Genomic DNA, 18,514 nt, shown 5'->3' with positions numbered 1-18,514 from the left:
AGTGCCTTGTATCCTAGTTTCCGAACACTGGCTTGTGTTTGGACCTCTGTGCTCCCGACCCCTGGACTCTTGCCTGACACTGCTTTTGGACTGTGTTTCTACTTGACTGCTCTCCCATGTTTGGACCTTGGCTGTGCATCAGGTCCTTCTGGAAACCACATACTTGACTGGTAAGTTTATGCTCTCAAAAGGACACCCACAGGCATAAAGAGCTGTGCATCAGCTCTTTATGCCTGTTTACTGACTCACTATTGGATTTGCCCCTTGGTTTTCACTAATGCTGAACCTGATTCAGCCCTAGTAGGACAAAATACAACAATGAATATATCAAAGTAATAAAATATTAAAACTATAAAGACATTAAAAAAAACCTTCAAATATTAAAGAGCCAGCAGTAACGTTAATAATCAGAACAATACATTAAAGATTAAATGTCTGCTGGAAGAGGAAGTTCTTAATCTGGCATTAAAATGTATGCTCTAAATATCAGCTGTTGGGGTGATGTAGGTAGCAGAGGGGAGAGTTATTGCCTTCATGCTCTGCTGATGGGCTTCTCAGAAGCATCTGGGCTGACCACATTGCAGAACAGGAAGCTGGTCAGATCCAGCAAAGCTCTTTCAAAATTTGTTCTACCTTCACTACTGTCATGATTCCAAGCCCTCCCACTGAGATGCGAGACAATAAAGAGGTCTGCCATGTAATCCACAAACCTTTATTCAGCAATTAAACATCTCTTCACACCTGAAGTGAGAATGCTAGGAACTTTCCTCTAAATTTAATTAAACTAACTAAGCTAGGCAGTTGCCCTTTCAACTAAAAGGGAGAGTTTTCTGCACAGCCCAAGAGCCACTTTAGCTCAGGGAGGGTCTTTCTTGAGAAGACTTAGGTGAGTGGCTAGCCTGATACTGCCCCTAACCTGCTCTCAATTCCGTCTGCTTGACCTTGCAGCGGACTCTGGGATCTGTCAATGCCAAAGTCCCCTCCTTCTTCAACAGTGGCTGAGTTCCCAGGAACCGTGGGAGGATGGGCTCTGAGTCGTTGGCATTCTCGCTGATAAGCTCATGGGAAGATTTCCCCTTGACTCCTGAAGTGTCTTGGAGAATCTCCTCCCCAGTTTCCTGTCTTGGCTGGTAAATTTCTAGTCCTGCTTCTTCAGATTCCGAGTCCAAGTGGCCTCCTAAAATCCCTTCCCACAAACTAGGGAGAACAGGCTTGATCCTTACAAGTACCAGGGCTGGTGTCAGGGTTGGGATGGTCAGGCACCTGCCAAAGGCCCACTGATAAAAGCCCCCCTGGAGTTGCTTCTCCACTTCACCAAAGCAGCCTGCTTACTCACCTGCCTCTCGCTCTGGCCCAGACAATGGGAGAGGAGAAGTAGCAGGAGTAGATATCACTGCCTACTTGCTCACTGGCTCTCTGTTTTTCAAGCAAAGGAATGGTAGCAAGCATGAGTAAGAGGATCAGAAGCAGCTGGTGACAATGATGGTGAAAAAGTAGACCCAGGGAGGCAGTAGGACCATTAAGGGTATCTTGCCCAAGGAGCCTAGAAAACCTGGAGCTGGCACTGTTCAGTAGTTGTAGAGACTGGAAGTCTGGGGGAACATGTGGCTAAGGAACAGGAGCAAGAGGGTGATAGGCGTTGCTACAATACATACCGACTAGGAAAGGAATGAAGGGATCTTGCCTTTGGCCATGAGGGCATGGAGAGAGGGGGAGAAAAAAAGACTGAAAAGCCTGATGTTCAGCGTATGCCTTAGAAAGGGAACACCGGCTGCGATCAAGTCGAGGTGGAATAAACAACAAGAAACTCAGTGCCTTTGCAGTTAATATATTTCTGGGAACCTTTATGAATTTCTGAAGAAGTGCAGCCTAGGGTTCTACTAGCTATGGGACTCGGGGTTAAACAGAATATATTTATGTTCCCCATTATGAAAGTTCTTTCTGAACTCCGTCTGTAGAGAAGCCGAATAGGTGATAAAGTGGCTTTACTGCTTATTCTTCTTCTAAGTCTTTTAGCAACAATTCCCCCAGCAGTACACTTATTTGTCAAATATAAAATCAAGATTTAGTGATCCTCTAAACACACTTCCAAACAGGGCATCTAGAAATAAAGCAGAAAAGTGCCTCTCAAAATAAAAGATAAAAGGACAACAGAATAGGAAAATGGATATGAATGTATCTGATTCCCAAAGCAGTAATGGCTTCGAGACTTTACTTGAAAATGTGTATATTCCAATTTGTATATACCCAAGTACTAAAGGTAGGGCAAACTCTGTACATCCAGTTGTTACTTCCTTCTAGATGAACAGCTCATTCATTACTGCGGCTCCATCTTTGGATGCAACTTTCCAAATTAGCTATGTATCGAACATTTGCCTCCTACTTTCCTTTTTTCCAAGTTTTTTTATATGAATGCTACACGACAGAAAACATGAAAGCTCCAAGATGAACTCAGTGAAGGGGTACAGCAACCAATTTTTCTCATTACACAGAAATGAGAATATCTAGTATTTGAAAACATACCATCCTGCCCAAACGAAACAAGAAATTTGTATTGTCATATTATTCAGAGTTGGGACACAACTGGGATGGGCTATCTGGTGATGATAAAGAATTTCTCAACTGACCAGCCACTGTTTTTTAGGTTCCTTTGTTTTAAATTGGACAATTTTAATTTGATTTTTCAAATCTTCTTTCTTTTACTGTTTGTACCTATGTTTACCGCTCCGGAATCTGTTTTAAATATTGAGCGGTATATAAATATTGTAAATAAATGAATAAATAAATAGGTGAACTCCCCCTCGGCCCAGTCAACCAGCACAGCCAGTGATCTCCTAATTTTTTCTGCTGACATTCAGTGCTAAAGTGACTAGGAGAGTTCAGTAGGCAGCTCCCCACTCCCACGTCCCCATTTTCAGGGGTCCATCCAGCTGCTGACTTTGATGGCTGGCCAAAAGTGGTGCTCAGCACTGCCCCTGCTCCGTGAGGGAAGGAAAAGGCTGAGATGGGATTTCACACTGAACTTTGGAGGTACTTCAAACACCTCCAAGATGCAACAGGTCTATGGAGGCAAGCCCCCTACCATGCTCCAAGGAGGTGGGATCATCCCCATACAATCATAGAATAGCAGAGTTGGAAGGGGCCTACAAGGCCATCGAATCCAACCCCCTGCTCAATGCAGGAATCCACCCTAAAGCATACCTGACAGATGGTTGTCCAGCTGCCTCTTGAAGGCCTCTAGTGTGGGAAAGCCCACAACCTCCCTAGGTCACTGGTTCCATTGTCGTACTACTCTAACTGTCAGGAAATTTTTCCTGATGTCCATCCGGAATCTGGCTTCCTGTAGACCCTCAGAAAGAATTAAGACTCTTCTATCCTTCCCCAAGAGTCCTCGCCCTTTGTAGGATCCTGGAGGAGGGTGGAGTGTCTCCCTAACATTTCACAGAGCCTTGGTGAGGCCGGGAAGGAAAAGGGCATCTCACTGCTTGCTGAGCAACTCCAAAGTCTGTGCAACGTGAGGAAAATCTCCTGCCCTTCTCTTGGTTCTTGCCAGATTAAAAAAAATGTACTCGCAGCTACTGAGCACAATAGTGGAGCCCTAACTTTTTGCCTTGCCTTTAGCCTTCAGTGGCAAGGATATGTCAGAGGAAAGCAGCCATAAAAGGATTGGGAGGGAGTGCTATAAAAAAGCAGGGTATACAACTGGCATAAGGCATGCTGAAGGGTTAAAAGCAGCAGCACAGGAAGAATTTAAAGGGCATGTCACAATCAAAAGCAGCAGCACAGAAAGCACTTAAACAGGATGGCACAATAAAAAACAGCAGCAAAGAAAGGATTTAAAGTGGAGAAAACGTGGAGGCAGTGACAGACTTTGTAATTCTGGGCGCAAAGATTACTGCAGATGCTGACTGCAGCCAGGAAATCAGAAGACGTTTACTTCTTGGGAGGAGAGCAATGACAAATCTTGATAAAATAGTTAAGAGCAGAGACACCACACTGACAACAAAGGTCCGCATAGTTAAAGCAATGGTATTCCCCGTAGTAACCTATGGCTGCGAGAGCTGGACCATAAGGAAGGCTGAGCGAAGGAAGATAGATGCTTTTGAACTGTGGTGTTGGAGGAAAATTCGGAGAGTGCCGTGGACTGCAAGAAGATCAAAGCAGTCCATACTCCAGGAAATAAAGCCAGACTGCTCACTTGAGGGAATGGTATTAAAGGCAAAACTGAAGTACTTTGGCCACATAATGAGAAGACAGGATACCCTGGAGAAGAGGCTGATGCTAGGGAAAGTGGAAGGCAAAAGGAAGAGGGGCCGACCAAGGGCAAGATGGATGGATGATATTCTGGAGGTGACAGACTTGACCTTGGGGGAGCTGGGGGTGGCGACAGCCGACAGAAAGCTCTGGCGTGGGCTGGTCCATGAAGTCACGAAGAGTCGGAAGCGACTGAACGAATAAACAGCAAAGTGGAATCAAATGAGATGTAGAGGAGAAACAGTGGCTATTGCCTTTCCTGCCGACTGTACAGCGGGAGATGAGAGTGGAAGCGTACCCATTCCTCCAGCCCCAAAGAAAGATTACTTATTTTCCTCTTCCCTTCCCATCCCTTTTTCCTTGTGTGTCGTACCTTTTTAAATCATAAGCCTCCAGGCAGGGGCTGCCTTGTTTTTAATGATTGCATGTAAACTGCTCAGGAAGCCCTTTTGGCCAAGGAGAGGGATACAAATACTCTGAACAAATAATAAATAAAAGATCACAGAGAGAGAGACAGAGAGAGAGAGAGAACTGTATTTTCTGAAGATTCAGGAAACCCAAAAGGTGCCACCCTTAACTTTCCCTGCAGCCTACCGCCAAAGGTAAGGTGTAAGCAGGCTGAGGACAGTGCTATAGGGGTATAAAGACAGAGCAAATTTGTGCGGGGCACAAGAGGCTGCAAAGAGGAATCAAGAAACATAGGGACTGTCTATACATGGCGAAAGCCCTGTGGTGGCTGTGGACCTGCACCCCATCAGTTAGATGACACAGGCGCAGGTTCACAGCCACAACGGGGCTTCCCTGTGATGTTGTGTTTAGAAAAAGCCAGGGATTTAACCTGAATTTTTCAAAGGGAGCGACGTCAACTCGTGTAACTCGCATCACAGCCAATCCGGGGCCAACCCAGGGATGGAGCCTTGTGGAAAGCGACCAGCAAATGGTCGCCTTCCACCAGGAAAAGGGTGGGGGCACCTCCAGGACCTGGATCGCTGCCCAGAAACCCCGTGCTCCCTCCTCGGCATTTGGATTACCCGACATTGCCCCGGGAGAAGGAAAACCCGGGGTTGAAGAGGGAAGCAGAACCAACCCGGTGCCGTGAAGATAGCCCAATATCTTTCTCCCTGCTTCCACTCATAGGAGCTAAAAGCAGCCCCTTCTATGAATGCAAGTCTGCTTACAGAGCTCTGGAACCAACACCGTATTTCTCCTTTTTGCCTAATTTCAATGAATATTTGCTTTTTGAAAAGTCGCACATAAACCCCCAACGTTTGCCATCGTTTCGGAACACTTTAGTTGTCATGGAATCTACACACTTAACCCCTCTCTCCATGTTTATTTGATCATTTGTTCTCCTTCACTAAATTTACTGCTTTGAATTCCCAAGCATTTTAGGAATTCTCCCCCACATCTCAAAGTACAAATACTGCCATCAATTTCAAAAAGCTTTTTGTAAATATAAGCCTATTTCATGTTTCTAAAAGAGGTGCTGATTAATTTATTTACATAAAGGATTATAATAATAATAATCACTTCAGTTGAAATTACTCAATGAAGCCAGATAATGAAGACAGAAAGCAACTGACAGAAATAACAGCTATCTTCTCATTTTTATCAGTTCCTCAGGCTATGGCCCACCTGTTGCAATGTTTATAACTTTTTGATCGTAACTATTTCATATTCCGCATCCAAATCCTACAGTCAGACTTCCAAAGAAAGAAAATTAAAGTTTGTTATCTGCTCACCAGGATACTGTCTGAAAAGAGGAAACCGAACCAACCAAAGGAAATATCAGGATATATTCCAGAGACCAAGACAAACTAAATTCATTAAATCTTCAAACCAGTATAGCTTTCAATTTGTTTTTAAAAACAAGTGAACTGTGATTATAAAACAATGAGAATACCAGTGTCTGCGTTTGAACATAATAAAACCATGGTTTATCATGGCGAGAACAAGGCACAGCAAAGCTCAGGCTCACACGCAAGGAGGAGGTTTCCATGTCTGTTTTTGATGAACTGCAGTGCATCATTTCATCCAAACCTGACAAACTGTGGTTAATCTTAACCACGATTTCTCTGAAACAAGCCAACTTCACACATGGCTTTATTCAATAAACCATCAGCTCTATTCAGACAACACGCTAAACCATGATGGTTAAGTGTATTGAGCTAAACATTATGGCTTAGCGTGTCACGTGAACCATTCCTAACCATGGTGGCTACTTAACCACGACTAAAATATGCTCACTAACCACTTGCTGCAAAAGAAGTAGTAGCCTAACCATAGCTTAGTGTGCCATCTGAACAGGCCCACTATTAAGATGAACCACAGTTTAGGGTTCAGATGTAACTGCAGTCAATCAAAAACAGAACTGAAACTTTCTGCTCTCCTCCTTCTCCATGCTGGAGGAGAAGAGGCAAGTTCCCATCACAACAACCCAGTCTTTCCCAACCCAGTGTCTTTGCCATGTTGTGGACTTTAACTCCTATCAGCCCCAGCCAACATGGTCATTGGTCAGGAATCCTGGGAGCTGTAGTCCAGAACACCTGGAAGGCACCAGGTTGGAGAAATCTGGAAAAATAAACCATGGTTCATCATGACAGCAACTCATCTCTCCTGCTGCAGTAAACCATGGTTTGTCGTGACATCTCATTGCAGCCAGTGACTCAACTCTAGAAGACGGTTTACCAAATAGAAAAGTACATGAGAATTAAAGACAAGAGTTAGGATTCAAGCTGGAATTCCTTTCTGGAAGGGCTACCTCTTTCTCTACATTCACCTCCCTCCACACAAAAAAGGCTCAGGGATCATTTTGTTTGGGGGTTAAGCTGAACTATGAATCATTGCATTTGCATGCATTCCTCCTAATACTCTTTTCTCTCCATCTCATCTCTTTCATTGGTACCCTGCCCCCCCACACACACACACACACACGTGCATGTTGATTGTAACCTCCTCAGAACGGGAACCTGCTCCCCACTCTTTGTTCAGCATGGAAACAGACTTACCTTTCTTAAGCAAAAGAAACAAAATTAGTTTGAAAATGGACTGTTAAATTCACACCCATGAAAAAAATCCTGTGTTCGCCTCCACCCTGCAAAGCATGGGGACATTTGCAGAGGAGGTGGAGGAGCAGGTGGGAGAGAGAACGGTAACCCTTCCTCCCCACCTTTCACAGTTTCTCTGCAATCTCCTTTCCAGGCTGTTTCCCCCTAGGAAGTCAGGTTTCACAATCAAGTGGCTCAAAAGTGATCACACACAAAAAGCAGCAGGAGGGAGGAGGGGTTAAGTGCACCCCTGCCACCCACTGGTATAATCTGCAGTCTTATTGGCTGTGAATTATGCATTTCCTAGGCATATGGATTTTATTTATTTATTTATTTATTTACAATATTTATATACCGCTCCCCATTCAGAATTTCAGAGCGGTGGACAAAATAAAATAGAATAAAAACACAATAAAAGTACATTTTGAAAAGATACAAAGTGCAAAATAAACCACGGCTGGTCATTAAGGGAAGGCTTCCTGGAACAACGATGTTTTCAGGAGGCTCCAGAAGGAATACAAAATTGGTGCCTGCCTGACCTCCAGAGGCAGGGAATTCCATAGGAGGGGAGCCACCACGCTGAAGGCTCTTCCCCTGGTGGACTCCAATCGGACGATAGGTCTATGTGGAACCACCAGGAGCATGCCCTTGGATGACCTCAGTGACTGGGCAGGTTGATAAAGGAGAAGGTGCTTTGTACACAAGTACAAGAACCGTAAACCTGGTCCAGTAGTGAATAGGCAGCCAGTGCAGTTCCCTCAGCAGAGGAGTCACATGCTAGAAAGGGGCAGCTCCGGACAACAGCCGAGCTGCAGCATTCTGCACTAGCTCCAGCTTCCGGAGCGGCTTTAAGGGCAGCCCCACATAGAGCGCATTGCAGTGATCCAATCTTGAGCTTACTAATTCCTGTACCACCGTGGCCAAGCTATCCCTCTCTAGGAGAGGCCGTAGCTGGCGAACCAGCCAAATCTGGTAAAAGGCACTCCAAGCCGCTGCGGCCACTTGAGCCTCCAGCAACAGAGATGGATCCCCAAACTACAAACCTGATCTTTCAGAGGGAGTGCAACCCCATCCAGAACAGGCAATGATCCTATCTCCCGGATATTATTGGGCTGTTTGACTGTAGTGTCACCTGTCTTAATGGCTTTTTGGAGGGCCTGTTGGGTCTTGCCTATGTAACCCTAGCAATTGTGGCAAAGGGGTTTAAAAAAATCTTATCACTGAAGCCCATGAGGTATGAAATATAAAATGCATAAATACAGTAATTACTGTTAATTAACTAGCAATATGGCAGCATTTCCAAATGTGACATTTAAAGCACCTTAATGTGATCGTGAACAGTCACAGAGATAATTCAGTTCATCTGCTACAAGACCTTGATTCCTGCACATCTGAAAACACTACTTAAGCTATCATTAAAACTGTAATCAAGTATTTTCTTGCCCTGGAAAATTAGGCATGCTTGCTTACCTGAAAATACAGCAATGTGAACTCAAATTTTCAGCGATACTCTATCTAACCAACTTCTTTGAATGTTAAATACGTGCCTAAACTGCTGCTCACCCAAAAACTCCTAACACAAATAGGGTATCAAACCTCTTGATCTTTAGCTTTTTTCTGAAACAATAGCTCATATTTACACAAGTAGAGAATCTCACTGTGCTTCAGCTCCCTCTGTGATATTCCTGCAAAAATTAAACACTGAAGTGTTTTCAGATAAAGCACCTCTGTTATTTATCAGAGCCTTAATCTGTGGGAAGCCAGGATTTTAAGAGAGAGCGTCTGATGTAATTTTTACATGAAGATCTCAAGGGTCCTTGACCATTAGCTCATTACTATAAATGACCTTTAAAAGGAATGGCAACTTATTTCTTGCTAAAATTACACTAATATAGGATAAGAACACAGATTCGTTGACAGCATTACCAGCGACTGAAGAATATGTTCAGAGGATCTAGTGCATAATTATAGCAGAGCAGAGTAGAAGATACTCTTGGTGCTTAAAAACTCAAATGCACTTGATAACTCACCAGGAGACATCAAGGCAGGATTGCCGGAAGAGAAGGCGTCTAAGATCCGCAAGTGGTAATTAGCTAGATTTTTACTACTGAATAACTTATTAAAATAATAGTCTCCCTTCCATTCATGTACCAGCCTCAGGTGCACTGCCAGAAACCACTTTTCAAAGTTTACTGGTCTTTAATATTCCAATTTTTTTGGGGGGGGGGGGCATTTTTTCAAGATACTAACAAACTTTAGGTTGCTGGCCAATCACCCCATTTATTTGATTCCATAAACATGCATCACCAAGTATGACTTTTTATGATGCTAGGTAATTGCGTCAAATCAGTATATTTTATTATTATCTTTTTCTGACACACGTACGCTCCCCATTTCTGTCTGAAAGACCACCATGGTAGCTTGTAAAAATAACAGTGCAATCCTATACGTCTCTACTAAGAAGTAAGTCTTACTGAGTTCAATAGGACTTATGTCCCTAAGGGGGTTATAAGATTGCAGCCTAAACAAAATTGTAAAACACCTGACATAAAACAACACAGCTCAGAGACCACAACAACAGGGGCTAGCAGCAAAGAGAGCAGCAAAAAAGTGGAGCTCATCTATACAGACCCCAAAGGCCCTCTGGAATAATCAGGATTTCAATGCCCATCAGGATGTGACGAATTATGGAACCAGGTAGGCATACCTTAGGAGGACATTCCATAAACTCAGTGCCGTGACTGAGAAGCCCCTGTATTGTGCAACCGTCTAACTGTTAAGAAAGCAAGGGGGCAAAGAACAGAGCCTCGGATGTTGACCTGCATTTTCAGATGGGTCAGCTATCAATGGCTACTAGTCCTGATGGCTAAGTGCTACCTCCATTATCAGAGGCAGGAAGCCTATGTACCCAAGTTGCTGGGGAGCATGGGCAGGAGGGTGCTGTTGCACCCGTGTCCTGCTTGTGGGTTCCTGGTCGACAGCTATTTGGCCACTGTGTGAACAGAATGCTGGGCTAGATGGACCCTTGGTCTGATCTAGCATGGCCCTACTTAGGTTATTATGGGTTCATATGAGCAGAGGTGGCCTGTAAGATATCCTGGCCCAGATCATTGATTAAGGGTCAAAAACACCACTTTGAATTGGGCCTGGAAACAAATTGGGAGGTAAAATATTACCAGAGTTTTACATTCAGTACAATCATCTCTAGGTCAGCCTTCCCCAACCTGGTGCCCTCCAGATGTGTTGGACTTCAACTCCTATCATTCCCAGCCAACATGGCCATTCATCTGTTCTGGGTAATACAACAGCAGCTGTATTCTGAGCCAGCTGAAGTTTCCGAACACTTTTCAAAAGCAGCCCCGCATAATGCACATTGCAGTAGCCTTAGCAGGATATTATTAAAGGATGAATGACAGGGACCAAGTCCACCTTCTCCAGGGAAAGGTGTAGCTGGCATCCCAATCTAAGCTGGTATAAAGCTGCCGCCACCTTAGCACCCAGGAGCATCCACAAACTATGAAGTCCATTATTTGTTTGTTACTTTTATATCCCTCCAAGAAGCCCAAGGTGGTGTACATGATCCTCAATCTCCTCTCCATGTTATCCTCACAACAACCCTGTAAAGTAGGTTAGGCTGAGAGTCAGTGACTGGCCCAAAGTCACTCAGTGAGTCTCATGACAGAGTGGGGATTAGAATCTGGATCTCCGCGGGTTAGTCTAACACTCTAACCACTACACCACACCAGCTCTCATTCTTAAGGGGGGATGCAACCCCATCCCAAACAGGCTGTACTCCTGACTCCAATCAACAGAGAGAGACCATTCTGAGTGCTGACTGGGTAGAAGGTAGGGGAAGGGGGATATTTTCAGACTCAGATTAAAATCAGTGATAATAATGGTCATGTCACATTTGAGCCTCGTGTGGCGCAGAGTGGTAAGTGGCAGTTACTGCAGCCAAAACTCTCCCCACGGCCTGAGTTCGATCCCAGCGGAAGCTGGTTCTCAGGCAGCCGGCTCAGGTCGACTCAGTCTTCCATCCTTCCGAGGTTGGTAAAATGAGTACCCAGCTAGCTAGGGGAAAGGTAACTGCGACTGGGGAAGGCAATGGCAAACCACCCCGCTACAAAGTCTGCCAAGAAAATGTCAGCAAAAGCAGGCGTCCCTCTAGGAGTCAGCAATGACTCAAGTGCTTGCATGAGAGGTTCCTTTCCTTTCCACATTTGAGGTGTGCATTAAAAGCCCACAAGGCTCACATTTCCAAGCCCAAAAGTACAAGTTTTGGCAAAGTCACTAATTCTTACTTAATTCTAGTTCTATAACTTTATAAAAAGCATGAATATATGACCTGCCTTGAAGGTACAGAGTAAACAAGCAGCTTGAAGCTTTGAAAGGATTTCTGCGGCTGCCTGCTTATTATTCAATGAGCATATAAACAGAGAAAATTATGAACAAACTTTGGCAACCCAGGTCCCACAAGGGAACGTGGCACAAAAATTACAGCAAGCTGTGCCTGCTTGCCATGCATTTAGTCATCACCAGCTCCAGCAGGGTAACATACAGGGCAGTATATTTGCACAAAACATTTCCAAGTCTACCAAGTGGCAATTAACCTTCCAATTTTCAATCCAAACTCCTTGCTGAAAGAGGGGAAGCAATTATGACCAAAACCAATAATAATAAACGGCTTGGTTTGGGCTTTACACTTTGACACGCCGATTGCAATGACACTCTCTGGCTGCTAGCACATATTATTATGGCGCAATGTAGTGCCTTTAAAGGAACATTTAAAGCAGAAGCGCCAACGGAGCCTACCAATTATGGTTAGAAACCCATTGCTTCAGACTGCTACTTAACCTACTGGTGCTGGTCTTAACCTATAAAGCCCTACATGGCTTGGGACCACAATACCTGATGGAACGCCTCTCCCGACATGAACCTACCCCTACACTGCGCTCAACATCTAAGGTCCTCCTCCGAGTGCCTACTCCGAGGGAAGCTCAGAGGATGGCAACAAGGGAGAGGGCCTTCTCAGTGGTGGCCCCCCGACTGTGGAATGATCTTCCCGATGAGGCTCGCCTGGCGCCAACGTTGTTATCTTTTCGGCGCCAGGTCAAGACTTTTCTCTTCTCCCAGGCATTTTAACAGCATTTAACAACGTTAAGTTTGTTTTCAATGGACCCCAGAATTGTTGTTTTTAAATGGATATTGTTGTTTTTATACTGTTTTTATGTTTTTTTAATTTTTGTATACTTTTAATGTTTACTATTTTTAATTGTTGTAAATCACCCAGAGAGCTTCGGCTGTGGGGCGGTATATAAATGTAATAAAATAAATAAAATAATAAATAAATAAATAACCTAAGAAATTATGCATTTTCAGGGCGTAAAAACTAGTACTGATTGGCAAGGAACACCAAAGGCTCTTTAAAAATGAACATTCCAAAAAGGGCAATCACTTTGAAATGTCATTTAGCCACGCAGAGACTGCAAAGCATCCCTGAAATATTTGGCAAAGGAATTTGTGCAAGCAGAGCTTTGAGGAACCCCCTCCCCCTTCAGCGTTCATCCTATTCAAGGGTGGTGGTGGGTGCTGATCGATGGGGGAGACTTTTCAGAAGGTATTTGGTTGGCCACTGTGGGGCACAGGATGCTGAAGTTGATGGATCTTTAGTCTGATCCAGCGGAGCTATTTCTGTGTCCTTAATTTGGAACTTTCACGAAAGCTCCTGCGCTCAGAAGTGACTGCTATTGAAATGGCAGTGACCCAGAGAGAGAGAGAGAGAGAGAGAGAGAGAGAGAGAGAGAGAGAGAGAGAGAGAGAGAAAGAAATCATACTTTTTCATAACAGAAAAAATGCAGACAAGAAAGCAGATTTGAGGAAATGGCCAAAGCTTCTGGCTCACACACACAAAATTACTAGGCTTTCTGTCCACTATTACCTCTGCTAGAATTGAAATCTTTTTTTTTCTTTTAAAAGGACTTTTATAAAGTGTTCTTGCCTGGTCACCTGGATTCTTTACTCGCCACAGGTGACCATATTAGCATGTGTGTGTGTGTTTAACAAGCTATGAGAGAGACTGAGGATAAAGGAAGATGATGCTTAGCTCAATTTTAGTTCAATGCAGCGATGCTGCAATATGTCTGAACCTGTGTTAATAATACAGTGTCGGGGAGAGCAATCCTATGTCCCCTAGAGAGCATCTAGGGCTCCAACCTCAGAGCCCAGAAACCGCATCCCCCCCCCTCGTAGAAACAGAGTGTGGAGACAGGGAAAAGGGGGCAGTTCCCAGGGGAGGGAAGGAGACAGAGGAAGCTGGAATGGTAAAGAGATACTATTCCGGTTAGCCAGAATTAAATGGGCAACATTCACAAGTATGCAAGCCAAAGATAGAGTTAATGTTTAGGGTCACAAAGTTGCAAGTTTGACAGCTGCTTGCCAGGTTATTCATAAACTAAACATAGAGCCAGTGTGGTGTAGTGGCTAAAGCGTTGGACTGGGAGTCGAGAGATCCGGGTTTTAGTCCCCACTCAGCCATGGAAACCCACTGGGTGACTTTGGGCCAGTCACAGACTCTCAGCCCAACCTGCCTCACAAGTAGGTTGTGAGGATAAAATGGAGAGGAGGAGGATTATGTACACTACCTTGGGTTCCTTGGAGGAAAAAAGGCAGGATATAAATGTAATAACAACAACAACAACAACAACAACAACAACAACAACAACAACAACAACTTAAAATGTGTATATACTGCTTTTCTTTCCCAAAACAAGGCAGTCAACCCAACGAGAATAGACCATCGGCAGCTAATGGGACTTACTACCCAGAAAGGTACATCAGCAAGCTGATGCTACAGCTAATATGATCCCATATGACACTTCCTAGATATTTTTCTGATAATGTCTTACAGTTGTGGTACACTTTATGCCACCATCAGAGACTGAATGAAAACATGGCAATGGTTTAATGCCATGGGCATAATATGCAGTGTGGCTCATCACACACATTTCTTGTACAATGTGAAGAGCCCCTGCACTGACACCAGGGACAAACGCTTCCACCAGCCTCCATATCGCTGGCACAATGCACAGCTCAGCCCTTGATGTCAAGAAATGAATGTGCAAAAGTTTCTCGAATCCCCATGTTAAAAAGAAGAAGAAAAAGAACAAGAACTTTCTGTGCTTTGCAAGAAGGGATGCTGTACTATTAAGCCACTGAAAATTCAGAAGAAACTGAAGGAAGACTGATCCCGTATTCAAAAGTTTAAAAGTTAGGAATGCGCAAGCGTCTCACTGCTCACCCACAACAGGATTGAGGGTTTGCACAGTTCCAAACAAATGCTCAGAAAAGCTCGAGAGCATTCACTAAGCGCCTGCCACTGCTTTCCCCTTTCTTCTTCCCTTGCCCCAAGGCCCAGAAACCTACCTTTGGTGCACTCCAAGTGTTGTGTATCCAATGTTAGACTAACTGAAGTCCCATTCTTCGCAGTGGGTCTACTCTAAGTAGGTCTAACATGGGATACAACCTTAAGGGCCCCGGCAGAGTATCTTTTCCCACAAGGAACTGGGACTGCAATGGCGTTCTCTCTCCTTACTCCTGCAGTTCCAGGGCCAATGATGCTACACATGTCATTTTCACCACGGAGAAGATCCTCCACGAAATGGTGTGTTGAAGCAGGCGGGACTGCCACAGTACAAAGTAAGAAAAGCAGAGGTGGTCCTACTCAACCCATGTGCTAAGGACTGTCTCTGCATTGCCATCCACATGAACTTGGGCTTTGCAATTACAAAGGAGCCTAAGCGATCTACATTCAGCAGCAGAAAGGCTCCATATTTTTAAGTGGTATGATAGCCTACCTTCCAAGCCATCATCTTGATGATGTCGGGTCTGCAACACAGGAGTGGCACACCACCGCATTGTCACTCCTTCTGACGATCTACAGCGGAAGGAGCGCAGTTGCAGGTTTTCCGGTAGGCACCGTCACCGCTGCGCCCGCCATTTCGAGCACACACGCAGCAGTTCCGGGACGCCTGGGACCATCCGCGCCCCCTCTTCCAAGGTTAGGGTTTGTTTTTTAAATTGGCCTAAGTTTAGGGTTTCTTTCTTTCTTTCTTTCTTTTTTTAAAGCTGTAAATGCGAAGGATTGCATTTACAACTAAATGTGGGGGGGGCAAGGGGGAGGAACAGGGTGCACCCTCGCAGAATATCACACACACACACACCCTTTATTATTATTAAGGGTTTGCAGAGGTGCAGAGGCTCACTCCAAGCTAAAAAGCTGGGGTTAAGTGCCCGACTATTTTAGAGAGGAGCTTTGAGGCTTTGCCCCTGGATCCCTTCGGAGTGGCGGCTGTGTCATGTAGATCACCTGCCGCCACTCCGAAGCTACCGCGGGGAAAAGCACCCGTCTAGACAAGTCCCAAGTAAAGATCAGGCTGTGCTAGTTATAAACATAAACTTGCAAGCTTCCTTGGAAAGGAACCATTTTAGGGCAAGAAACTGTATCATTAATACTCAGTACCAAATACTATGATACTACGATGAATACGGTTATAAAGAAATCTGTTTCCCCCACCCACCAACCCCAGGGATACTGAAAAATATAGAACCACACTTTGCAGTGACTATTTTCGGTTTCCTTGGAAACAGCATGCCTGGAAACAAAATGTTTAAAACCTTTTATAAGGAACATAACCAAGAATTGCTTCCACATAACCCCCATTGATTTCAATGGGGCCTCCATAGAAAAGGCGTTCAACTGATTGTTTTCCACATGCTGCATTCCAATCCTTTATCTGTCAATTCTACATTCTGAAAACACCCACAAAAATATATGCACCAAATCAGCATCTTAAGCAGATGGGAATCCAGTTATTGCCCAAGGTTATGCAAACAAAACAAATCTAGTAAAACACTTTCTGTTGTTTATTCGTTCAGTCGTTTCCGACTCTTCGTGACTTCATGGACCAGCCCACGCCAGAGCTTTCTGTCGGCTGTCGCCACCCCTAGCTCCCCCAAGGTCAACTCTGTCACCTCCAGAATATCATCCATCCATCTTGCCCTTGGTCGGCCCCTCTTCCTTTTGCCTTCCACTTTCCCTAGCATCAGCCTCTTCTCCAGGGTGTCCTGTCTTCTCATTATGTGGCCAAAGTACTTCAGTTTTACCTTTAGTATCATTCCCTCAAGTGAGCAGTCCGGCTTTATTTCCTGGAGTATGGACTGGTTTGATCTTCTTGCAGTCCAAGGCACTCTCAGAATTTTCCTCCAACACCACAGTTCAAAAGCATCTATCTTCCTTCGCTCAGCCTTCCTTATGGTCCAGCTCTCACAGCCATAGGTTACTACAGGGAATACCATTGCTTTAACTATGCGGACCTTTGTTGTCAGTGTGGTGTCTCTGCTCTTAACTATTATGTAACTTCCACAGGGCAACATGGTCAAATATAAATTCAGCTTTCTTCTCCCATAGCAAGATGATACATAACCCTTAGGAAAACAAAGCAACTGCTAACAGCACAATCCTTGACATGGCTATTAAGAAGTAATTCCCATTGAGTTCCATGGGGTTTACTACAAGGGGGAGTTCAACGTACTCCATGGAATTCCTACTTAGTTCAATAGGGTAAGTGAGTATAGGATCATAGCTTAAGGCAGCTAAATTTGGGGATGTGGCTGGTCTAGATGCTTATAGTTATATAGTATTCCATTTTGTACCAATAATAACATAGTAACTTCAATAAGATCAAAGTGTGTAATCTACTGTTGCCAGTTCCAGCTCCTCTTCTGTTCCAATGCTATCAGTTTTGCTAAATTTACATACTGCTTTTCTCCCACTAAAATTATTTGCAGTATAAAAAGGCCAATGTTTTAACAGACATGCTACAAAAGTGAAAGGGGGCATGGAAGGAAAAGGAAAAATGAACAGTACCATAGTCACTGCATGAGACAGTGTGGAGAAAGGATGGTCAAAATGGGAACTGGTTCTTGCTAAGTCAGTGAGAGGGGCAGAATCAAGACCGACAAAATATTTCAAAATATGGTACACACACACACACACACACACACACACACACACACACAAACATTCTAGACTAGACTTCCCCAACCTGGTGCCCTCCAGATGTTACGGACTTGTTGTCATTTCAGCATCACTACTGAAAAATGGAAATATTTAGAATGGGGAATGATACAAGATGAAATAGGGTGTCCATCAAAATGGCTGTGGTGAAAGAGGAAGGTCTGGTATTCAGAGTAGGAACAGATATTTTATTTATTTATTTATTAAATTTTTATACCGCCCAATAGCCAAAGCTCTCTGGACGGTTCACAAAAATTAAAACTATTTTGCACAACAAAACAACCAACAGTCTAAACACACAAATACAAAATACAATATAAAAAGCACAACCAGGATAAAATGCTATGGAATGCTCTCTCCCCAGAGATGCCTGTCCATCACCTACTTTGTTGTCTTTTTAGCACCAAGCAAAGATCTTTTTATTTTCCCAGGTCCCAAAGGCATAATTTTAGTTCTGTTGATTGTTTTAATCTGGCTTTTAAGAACTTGCTGGATTTTAATAGTTGTTGTTTTAATATTATAGCATTGCTTGCATTTTAATAGTTGGGGAGTTGATACTTTTTCATTCTTACATAAACCACCCTTTGAAATTTTATTCACAGGCAGTATAAAACACCTGTAATAACTATAATAAATAAATAATGTATTTTATAAATCATAGCAGTTAATAATTTCACAACCAGGATAAAATATGTGGTGGGGAGAGGGGAATAGTCCATAAAAAATGTCTAGGAGCTAATCTGCAAGTTCTGAAAAAGAAAGGAGATTAAAAAGGAGGGCTTGATATTAAGGAGCACTTAAACATGACTCCTAATTAGGCATGGGTGTTTCACAAGGGTAGCAATGTACAGGAGCCGCCAGCTTTGCTGCAGAACATGTTGGAAAGCAATGTCCCTTCCCTTCACACTGTATGTGTGCAATGCGTGGTTCTACTGGACAGGAATCGCAAAGGTTCAGTAAGGCAGAGGCAAGAAAGGGCCAGGCTAAAAGCAATGACCACCATCTAGGACAGCCTTCCTCAACCTGGGGCGCTCCAGATGTGTTGGACTACAACTCCCAGAATGCCCCAGCCAGCTGCTGGGGCATTCTGGGAGGTGCAGTCCAACACATCTAGAGTGCTCCAGGTTGAGGAAGGCTG

General features: G+C 44.0%; 1 protein-coding gene across 1 annotated transcript in view; it reads right to left on the bottom strand.

Moving 5' to 3' along the window:
- WDR25 (WD repeat domain 25) overlaps window positions 1–18,514 on the bottom strand; it is a 107,522-nt gene that overhangs the window by 77,229 nt on the left and 11,779 nt on the right. The window lies entirely within an intron of this gene.

The sequence above is a fragment of the Elgaria multicarinata genome, chromosome 2, assembly GCF_023053635.1.
Source record: "Elgaria multicarinata webbii isolate HBS135686 ecotype San Diego chromosome 2, rElgMul1.1.pri, whole genome shotgun sequence".
NCBI classification, from domain to species: Eukaryota; Metazoa; Chordata; class Lepidosauria; order Squamata; family Anguidae; genus Elgaria; species Elgaria multicarinata.
The sequence above is the reverse complement of the archived record's forward strand: the minus strand, read 5'-3'. Positions and strand labels throughout refer to the sequence as shown.